The following is a 10,111-nucleotide window of genomic DNA, read 5'->3' as shown; positions in this document are numbered from 1 at the left end:
ATAGCTTGGCTCAAAGCCGATGAACCATTGAATCCATTAGTCGGCAGTTATGCTCCTAAATCCAGGTTAATACTACCGAGAGCCGACCCAGATCAACGTGCTGAAAGATTTTTCACAGTTTATACTGCATTTTACGACCTCTCTCTTTTTCGAACTAATTCACAAGGAAAGAGAGAGAGAGAGCTGAAAAGTTCATAAGAACCTAAAAATTATTATGATACGAAATGCAAAGGTTTCAACCATGTTAAACGTTATTAACGGGCGGAATAAGTAACAACTAATGTACATATGCATATATGTATGTATGTACAATTATGTAAATTGAAAAAATGCATAGTGCATATTTGTACACAAGTGAAATAGGATATGTAGATATGTGTATATATATTGAAATATAAATAAATATTACGCGAATATTTCAATACAGAAAGTTTTTTAGCCTTTTGAAATTTTTAAAAAATTGCTGGACATAAAATTAAAAGAAAGAAAACAAGAAAAGGAAAAATAATCAGAACTAGAGTGAAAAATTAAGAATAGAGCAAGAGAGAGAGAGAGAGAGCAATCGATTTTATGTACAACTCTATTGATTTCGAATTTTATTTTTCTTGTAATTTTTAAAATATTCTAAATTTATAACAAAAACTTTTGCCATTTTTTTTTTGCTTTTTCAACAACAATCATTATTATTAAATCAATATCATTAACACTAATACAATAATAACCATTATTGTTATCTTTATCTTTACCATTTTTCGTTGCTTGCGATCATGATCATCGTGTCATGCAATTTTTATAAATTAATACTTATATGTACAAACATATGCATTTATAATATATACATACTATGTGTATGTATGTATGTATTGTAAAAAAACTTAAAAAATAATAAAAAAAAAAAATTTTTTATTTTTTTTGTTTGCCAATTTTATATTGAGATTCGGGAGCTTAACGCGTTTTAATTTTTGTTTTTTTTTTTTACTTATTTTAAAGCTTAAATTTATTTTTACGCGGGTTAACACCCTTTCAATTCGATTCAATTCATCTCCAGACATCATGCACATACATACATGTATATATGCTATGCATGTTTGTATAAATTATTAAAAACAGATTAAAAAAAGTAGAATGACTCTTTACTTTACTCTGGTGGTAAACATTTAAATTAAATTGAATTGAAAAAAATTATTGTTTTCTCTGTAAAAAGTAACAATGGAAGACAAGACAATAATATACATAATTGAGTAAGAAAAGAAAACATTTATATACATACATACAAATAATTTTCGAAATTATCTTCGAACATTTAATATTAAATTTTCGAAATTAATTTTAATTTCAAAATAGCAACAAATTAGGTAAATTTTCAGGTATATGTACATATAATTTTTGATTACAGTTTGTCAATGACACCATTGTCATATTACCATATATACATGTATACATACATACATACGCAGGTACATATATTTTCCTTTTATTTTTATTTATTCAAATTTTCTGCTGTTTGTTGTTTAATTTTTTTTTCCATATTTTTGAAAATAATTTCTTGACCTTGACAATTATTATAATAAATTGTATTTCATACATACATATATATATATATATATATGAAATATCTAGAGAGGTACTTATGATTGTATTAATTGTTTTTACGTATGTTTGTATATTTATTTCATGCGTTCACAATATGCATATTTTTTTTTAAAAACGTAACCTTATTTCCATGCAAATATTGCTTCTGTATAAATATATACATATCTACATATGTAAACTAGAATTATTTAAATAACCATGATATTTTATTAAGGTTTGTAAACGTGAGTATATAAATATACATACATACATAAATGTAACATAAGTACTCCCTATATTCTTTACAAATCAACGGTATTCAATTGAACAACAATGAATTTTAAGTAAACTCTTACAGCTCCCTTTTCCTTCAAAATCACGAAATCTCTAAATAAAGTTGAACACAAATTTTGTTTAGAATTCCCCCAAATCGTGACAGTTATTGAACAATTAACCTAAAAATGCATTATGATTGAAAATGATTACACACATGATATATGAATAAAATTTTACAGCCTAATTATGTGTATGTCTTTTATTATTCACTTTCAAATCAAAATTGCCATTCTTTTTCATTGAATATGTCATCTTTCCAAAAAGATTACTCAATTTTTCAATTGGATTTTCGAACTTTTGCTTAAAATATCGTGAACCACCCTGAATAAACTCACTCGAAATCGACAATTTCAATATACATTACACAAATATAATAATAGTCACTAACCTTCTTTCCCATTTGGCGAGTTAAATAGCAAGGCACATGATTACTACCTTACAAAACGTAAACAAGTGAATAACACATTTTCGGCCGAATTCAACAATTTCGACATAATATTAAATATATAAAAATAGATACTTAAGATACGTACGTGTACATGTGTTTCTTATCAATTTGACTCTAATTTCAAAGTCAAATTTAATTATTTGCATTTTAATCTACATATATACATACATATATACATTGTAATTTATCAAATTTTAAATGTCCAAATTAAGACATATGGAATTTGTTTTTTTCTATTTTATTTTTAAAGTCATAATCATAGAGTCAACATTTTGGACAGTATCTCATTTAAATTTTAATTACATAAATCTATATATATCTCATAATTTTTATTATAGTAAGCTAGATAACATTATAATTTCAGAAATATTTCAATATCAGAGGATCAATACATACCCGTATATCCGATATTCAATTAAAGTCATTTCCGGAATTGTACCTAAGCACATTAAAAAAAAACACAATATCCTTAACCAATATAATTTGATAAATTTACAAACATACACATAGACAAAATTTATACAGGCATTTTATACATATTATATAAAAAGTAAAAGATGATCTAACAACAATAAAATTTCTATAACCTAAAATTTTGCTTATACATATAGAATACATTAATGACATGCTGTTGTGCATGTGTACATCATAATCATATATTGATTGCATATTCCATGGTTCTTATATCAATTCTTCGTTGGCTATTGATAATTTTTTGTGTTTTCTTTATATTTTAATTTCTTTTCTAAAAAAAAAAATATAAAAATATTTTAGCAGATAGTAGAGGGTCAACATTATTATTTCTTTTCTTATATACGACAATACTTTTATCTACCTACACATTTTTTCCTTCATTTTGTAAAATAAATGCCATAACAAAAATAAATGCACAAATTTCAAAATGAATCAAAGTTTTGTAAAAAAGAACTTTTTCCTTTATTGTAGATTATGTTACCCCCACGGATTTATTGTACCTCTGCTGTTTATTGCAGTCAAAATACTATTTATAAACTATTCATGGCATTAACTAAAAATATAAAAACGCCAACACTTACAGAATAAATTAGTTAAAATAGCAATTATTTTGACAGATGATCAAATTTTTCTGCCAAAAAATGTGAAATATGTGAAATATTGATATCAAATTGCTTAAACTTTTTTGTAAAAAACTACATTTTCTAAGAAACGAGCTAAAATTTTCCGAAATTTTCCGAAATTTTCCGAAATTTTAACTCGTTCTAAATTCTATACAGAAGGCAGACAGACGATAAAATCAAAACAATAATTACAATTATACTTTACATATTTCTTTTTTTGAAAATATGCTTAAATAATAAACTTACTAAGTATATTGTATGTGTAGGTAGGTACAAATATGTATATGTATATCCAATATTATTGATATCTATACCGAAAAATACAAAATAATTTTTAGTACCAACAAAAAAAAACAAGCTTAGAAACGAAAACTGTGTATCGCAAAATTATCACAAGTTATACAAAATCGCAGAAATAGCGTATATACTTTTGCATAAATATAAAATAAAGTATATTGAGGTTGTCTGCAGGGAATATAAAAAAAAAAATATAATCAATTTGGAATTTTCGGTTTTTTCCTAGGAAATTAAAAAAAAAATTAAATAATATATATAAATTGATAAAAATTATAAAAAATATTTTGTTTAAATTTTTAAAATTTAATATTTGTGTTTAAGTAACTTTGATACACCAACTTTTCATTAATATAATTTTAATATTTCATGAGTGTAACAACTTAGAATTATTAAAGAATCGCAGAATCTACAATAATATTTGCGCCTTAACATAGGCAATTTTTTAAATTTATGTCTTGTTGAACACATTTCTTGATTTCACTTCTTTTTTACTGATTCCGTTGCATCAAGGGAATACATAATGCACTTAATCTCATATTTCAAAATAAGTAGGGACTTCTCCCTGTAAAAGGAATTCAAATAAATTATTTTAATGAGATGTTGATCTGGTTGTGATTTTTCTAATTTTTCAAATGTTTCTATAAGTTGCCTTTGACAAATACGACTAGCTTTTGAAATATGTCAGATCCCTACAATAGAACAGTATAGACATTTCCGAACTCAATGAAATCCGAACTCAAATAATCGTATCGAAAAAATACTTTACCTATTTGTATAACTATTTCTCTTAGACATGTATAAGAGTAGAAATATTGAAATTTAGAAATGTTAAATGCGGTGAGTCCTATATGCTGACCAAATCAATTTTATTTAACCAATACCATAATAACAATAAAATTATTTTTTGACAAATGAATTTTTAATTTTTTTTTTTTAATCTTATTATTCAAAAACTATTACTCACATAATTATAATTTTTTTTTATCATCATGCTACTGTATATTGTTATACTATTATGGAATTGTGCTATATCTCTCTCTTCTAAATCTCTAATAAAACAAGCAGAAAAACCAAATATAACAAAAGTATACCTAAATGTTTAGATTATATGTATGTAGGTGTACATGTAAACACAAAATCAGGTAGAATTTTTTCGTACTTTACTACATTATAAATTATAACAAAAAAAATTTCAATTATTTCACTTTTGTGTTTTTATCTTTCAACTATAATACACTTATAATAGTAGATAACGGATTGACTACTTTATAAATTTATGATTTCATTCATTCATTGAAATAAAATATTTTGAATTTTTTTTTTGTAATACTAACAGTTTGTGTGGTATGAGCTACAATTCGAACAACGATTGTATGTAATCTATCAACAACAAAAAAGTAAATTGATAAAATTAGAACATTACTGTTAATTATTTGGAAAATTTTATACTATCATATATATCAAAATAAGAATAAAATACAAGTCCTCGGTAGTATAGTGGTCAGTATCCCCGCCTGTCACGCGGGAGACCGGGGTTCGATTCCCCGCCGGGGAGGAAAATTTTTTTTTTTTAGTTCCAAAAAATACTGTAGCTAAAAACTGTATATCGCTTTTACTTCTTTCTCTCCTTCAGTCATCTAGCATAATTTTTTATTCAAAACTCATACATACTTATATAACACAGCAGTTTCTGCTTGTGATCCTAAAAAATATTTATTTAATAAAATATTTTATAATTAATAAAGAAAGCAAAACATTTACAGAACTTAAATAAAACCAAAAAGGAGACGGATATGTTACTGAGGCAGAAAAATTGAACGATGTTGTGTTAAAATTGTAAAAAAAATTGGAAAGATATGCAACTGCTTTGCTGTCAAATCTACTATAGAGAAAGAACTGTACATGGCAGGATGAAGAAGACGAAATTTGTCGCGTACTTTTGTTGAAGACACTCTATTTACAAAACTAAATAGAAATCTTTTATTTTTTTCTATTATTTTTTTTTTTAAATCTTATTAATAAAAAAACAAAACTGATATTTTTCATAATTAATTTCTATATTGAGAGAATCTCATTCACAACAAGTATTTGTCGTCTTAGCTTCTCTTACACAATATTCATTTTATAACAATTGCGTACAGTGGGCCCCTTCTCTCTAAATAAAAATTGCATATTGTGTAATTACGTATACAATTTTATCTTTATGTAAATTATTCCTTTTACACCATCACATATTATGTCAATGAAATTAAAAAAGAAACGAGAAAAAAAATAGAGTTGACCTTGTCAACTCTGTGATACCCGTACGAATTTGTTATCCTATGTGCGAATAACTAATGTGCCATAACTAACTATGGGGCAGACTATGACTTTAAGTTGCCGTATTACCATATTAATTTATGCAAAATTTCAGTACTATGTGTTTTTCAAAATACTGGTTGTGCCAAACTACTATTGAAGTTGTATGGCAACTACTAGAAAGAGCCAAGAAATTTTAGCGAATTTTATCAAGCACATCGGCCCTACTAATATATTCACTTGTGTGAAATCTCAATATCACAGCTTTTATAGTTTCTGAGATATAGCCAAATAACTTTTGAAGTTGTATGGCAGGTACCAGAAGGAGCCAAGTAATTTCAACGACTTTTATGAGACACATTGGCCCTACTAATATATTCGTTTGTGTGAAATTTCAATACCATAGCTTTAATAGTTTCTGAAATATAGTCAAATAACTTTTAAAGTTGTATGGCAGGTACCAGAAGGAGCCAAGTAATTTCAACGACTTTTATGAGACACATTGGCCCTACTAATATATTCGTTTGTATGAAATTTCAATACCATAGCTTTAATAGTTTCTGAAATATAGTGAAATAACTTTTGAAGTTGTATGGCAGGTACCAGAGGGAGCCAAGTAATTTCAACGACTTTTATGACACACATTGGCCCTATTAATATATTCGTTTGTGTGAAATTTCAATACCACAACTTTTATAGTTTCTGAGATATAGCCAAATAAATTTTAAAGTTGTATGGCAGCTACCCGAACCGGTACCCCGATCACGTCCAATTTAAATAGGGTTCTGGCACTTACTACAGTAAATCATTTGTGAAAATTTGGTGAACTTAGCTCAATTAGTTTTTGAGTTATCGTTGGGACGGACGGACGGACGGACGGACGGACGGACGGACAGACAAAGCTAAATCAACTCAGAATTTGACGCTGATCAAAAACATACACTTGAGTCTATATTTAACACCGTTATTTCTTAGCGTTACAAACGGTAAGGCAAATTTAGTATACCCTTCGAACATACGTTCGTACGGGTATAAAAACAAAATGTGCAAAACCACAAAAAAGTTTTACATTAAAATTTTGACTTTAATTGTTGCATCAATCAACTTGAAATATAATATGTGGTAATACTACCAGCATCGTCTATTGATCGGCAATTCATAAAAAGAATTTCTCTTTTTTTTTATTTTTGCGTACGATTTTTTGTATTTACGTTTAAGAACAGGCAGTCGGCACAAAATTTTTTTTTTGAAAATATTTTTATTTTTATATTATTTTAGTGTTGTATATAAAATGTGTGCATTGCGCTAAAGGATTACACGATTCACTTAATAAAATTTAAAAATAATTTTTTGGTAGACATTGAAATAAAAGCAAAAATACACAATTTGTATAACAGATTTTAAAGTTTTGGAAAATGAAAAAAAAAACGAAAGTCAAATTAATGGGTCATAAATCTTATCTCAAACTGTGCTATTAAAATCCTACTATAAATACTACAATGTGGCAAAAGTGAAAAAATATTTCTTAAGTGGTTCTTTTAAATACAAAACTTAAAATTTGTGATTTACACACAAGAACTGTGAAAAAATATGGGTGGAAAATTAATTTTAAAACACTTTTATTTTAAAACTTAATTTAATTCTGCAATTATTTAACAAATTTCAGTCAATACTCAGAAAATATCAGTAGGAATTTAGTAAATTAACGAGAATTCGGATTATAAATGTTAAGAAAATATTAAGCCGCTGATTCAGAGAAGACGAATGTGCATATTATTCAAAATCACAATTATCAAATACTTACAAATTTCAAGAGTTTTAAAAAATTGAACTTCACACATATGCAAAGGTACTATTATACGAATTAGGAATTAATAAACCATCAATATTTGACCTCCTCGAAATGTGTGCGGTCATTTAAAAAACAATATATTAACATTGTTATTTGTTGAATCAATTAATGGAATTTCTAAATAATTCATACACATATCTATACATTAACACATACCATCTATGCATGTATATGTATGTATATTAGTGTAAAAATTGTTAAAAATTCAAAAGGCATGATTCACATGCAAATTTTTTTATGAAAAGAAAAATTCATATAAGTGCGGGTAACTAAATTCAAAACTTACGAAATGAATCATCTAATCCATCGTCTTCTTTTTCTTTCATTTCTTTTAACATTCTTTAATGTTTTGCTAAGGTATCAACTTGTGTCGGTATTCAGATAACATTTTAAAGGTCGAGCTTATAGAGCAAACATCCTGGAACTGTATAAAATAGTTTAACAATCTTTCAGCTTTAATAAATGATTCGGATAAACAAAAAAGGGGGACAATTTTAAATGTAAATAAAGCAATTGCAAACAACTCATTTAATAATATGGGAATCTTTTAATCGAACCAGTAGTTTATTAGATGGAGAACAGATTTTCGGAAAGTATTTTAGTAGGCCTGAATCATCAAATCAAATCTACGGTTAAAGATATTTGTAAATTTGAGGATATAATCTAATGAACTTCTTCTAAATTCAGTCAAACTAGATTTAACTATCAGCCAAAAGAGATGCGTTGTATCTGAATGGAAATGAATCTTCCAATTCTTTTTGGACTGAAGTATTGCAAGAAATGTCTATATTAAAAAACAAAGCCAGATAGATTTTTAATATTTAAATGTGCTTTATTAGACTCGGCAATATATTTGATAAAATTCTGGAATCCGAAGAAATTTGTCACCAAGTGTTGCTAATGAAGTCAACAGATATAACTTCATCAACATGGCATTGTATTTATCATCCTATATTTCATCCCTTATAGTACTTGAATTTTAAATTCGCTCTAAAAAAAATTATTAAAATTATGTTTGATCAAGTTAATCAAATATAACTTGCGTTTATTTTGAACAGCAATAAATAAAAACATCTTGCCTATCCTTTAATCAAAACTCTCCTGAATTGAGAGTGTTATAATATTAAATTGTGCAATATTCCTTTTTTTTCATATTCTTTTTTTATGTGTTCTCAGAAAATTTTTAAGAAAAGAATTCATTTTTTATTAGTCACATTGCATATCATTAATTTTATGCGAAATGTATCGTTTTTAGAAAATTATATTTTTTTTTATTTTCAGTTTTCAGATCCCATTTTTTCTTAGTTAATATTAATTTCCAATTATAACAATATAGACTTTAGAGGTTGCTATTTTGATATAAAATTTTAAAATGATTTGAGATTTTAATTAAAACGAATGTGTACAAAAGACATAACGGTGGAGTCTGAAATTTCCATGTGCCCACGATCCTAGATTGTAAGTTCTCTCAAACTAATAGAACGGGACTTTTCAAAGTTAATATGCTGTGAATCCTGGAGTACAGTACCTATCGCAATAAATTGAAATGCAGACAAATAAAATCGGTACAACGTATGCCTTGTAATTCTGTTTGAACAGAAGAGTTTTGCCATGCTCTAAGTACGTCTAAGTGGTTGCTACGTAGCACTTCAAGTATAGGAAAAACAACAACTAATACGGCAAGAAGATAGTGGAAAGTTTCGATTTTTTTGGCTAAATTGAAAGCTGCAAAATATTGGCTGAATTAAAAAAAAATGGGAAGATGAGCCGCCCCGCAAATCTTCTCGCTACCAATTAATTATTCTAGGATTACTTTATTGAGGATCTTAAGCGGTTTTTTAACAATTAGACGTGACTGGAATAGGGGTAAGAAGAGACAATTTTGGCGATGCAACAATTGCTCTATTTCACATAGTTTCTCCTTTAAAGAATGCTATCAATCTAACCTATTCTAACCTAGTCAAAATAATGCCATTGCCTATTTTTCCGAAAATAATTTTATAACAGTAACTACACGCTAACACGTCTTGGTAAACTAGATAATAAATAAAATGACTAATTGTGTAACACATTGTTAAAGGATCGCCAATGATTTGATTTTATCATACTTAAGAATCGCAAATTTTCGAAATGTAAAATATTGAAAGTCTTATGTTATTTTAAGCACAATATGTAGTTTAAATTTTATGTATATGCAAGGATGGATGCGAT

General features: G+C 26.8%; 1 non-coding gene across 1 annotated transcript; it reads left to right on the top strand.

Annotated features, from left to right (window-relative positions):
- The first annotated feature begins 5,233 nt into the window (after positions 1–5,233).
- Positions 5,234–5,305, top strand: Trnad-guc (transfer RNA aspartic acid (anticodon GUC)). Its single transcript has one exon. It is a non-coding gene; the product is annotated as a tRNA-Asp (tRNA).
- The last annotated feature ends 4,806 nt before the right edge of the window (positions 5,306–10,111 follow it).

Source organism: Condylostylus longicornis, unplaced genomic scaffold (genome assembly GCF_029603195.1).
Source record: "Condylostylus longicornis isolate FDR11 unplaced genomic scaffold, ASM2960319v2 ptg000074l, whole genome shotgun sequence".
NCBI classification, from domain to species: Eukaryota; Metazoa; Arthropoda; class Insecta; order Diptera; family Dolichopodidae; genus Condylostylus; species Condylostylus longicornis.
Note: the sequence above shows the minus strand (reverse complement) of the source record. Positions and strands in the feature narration are given on the sequence as shown.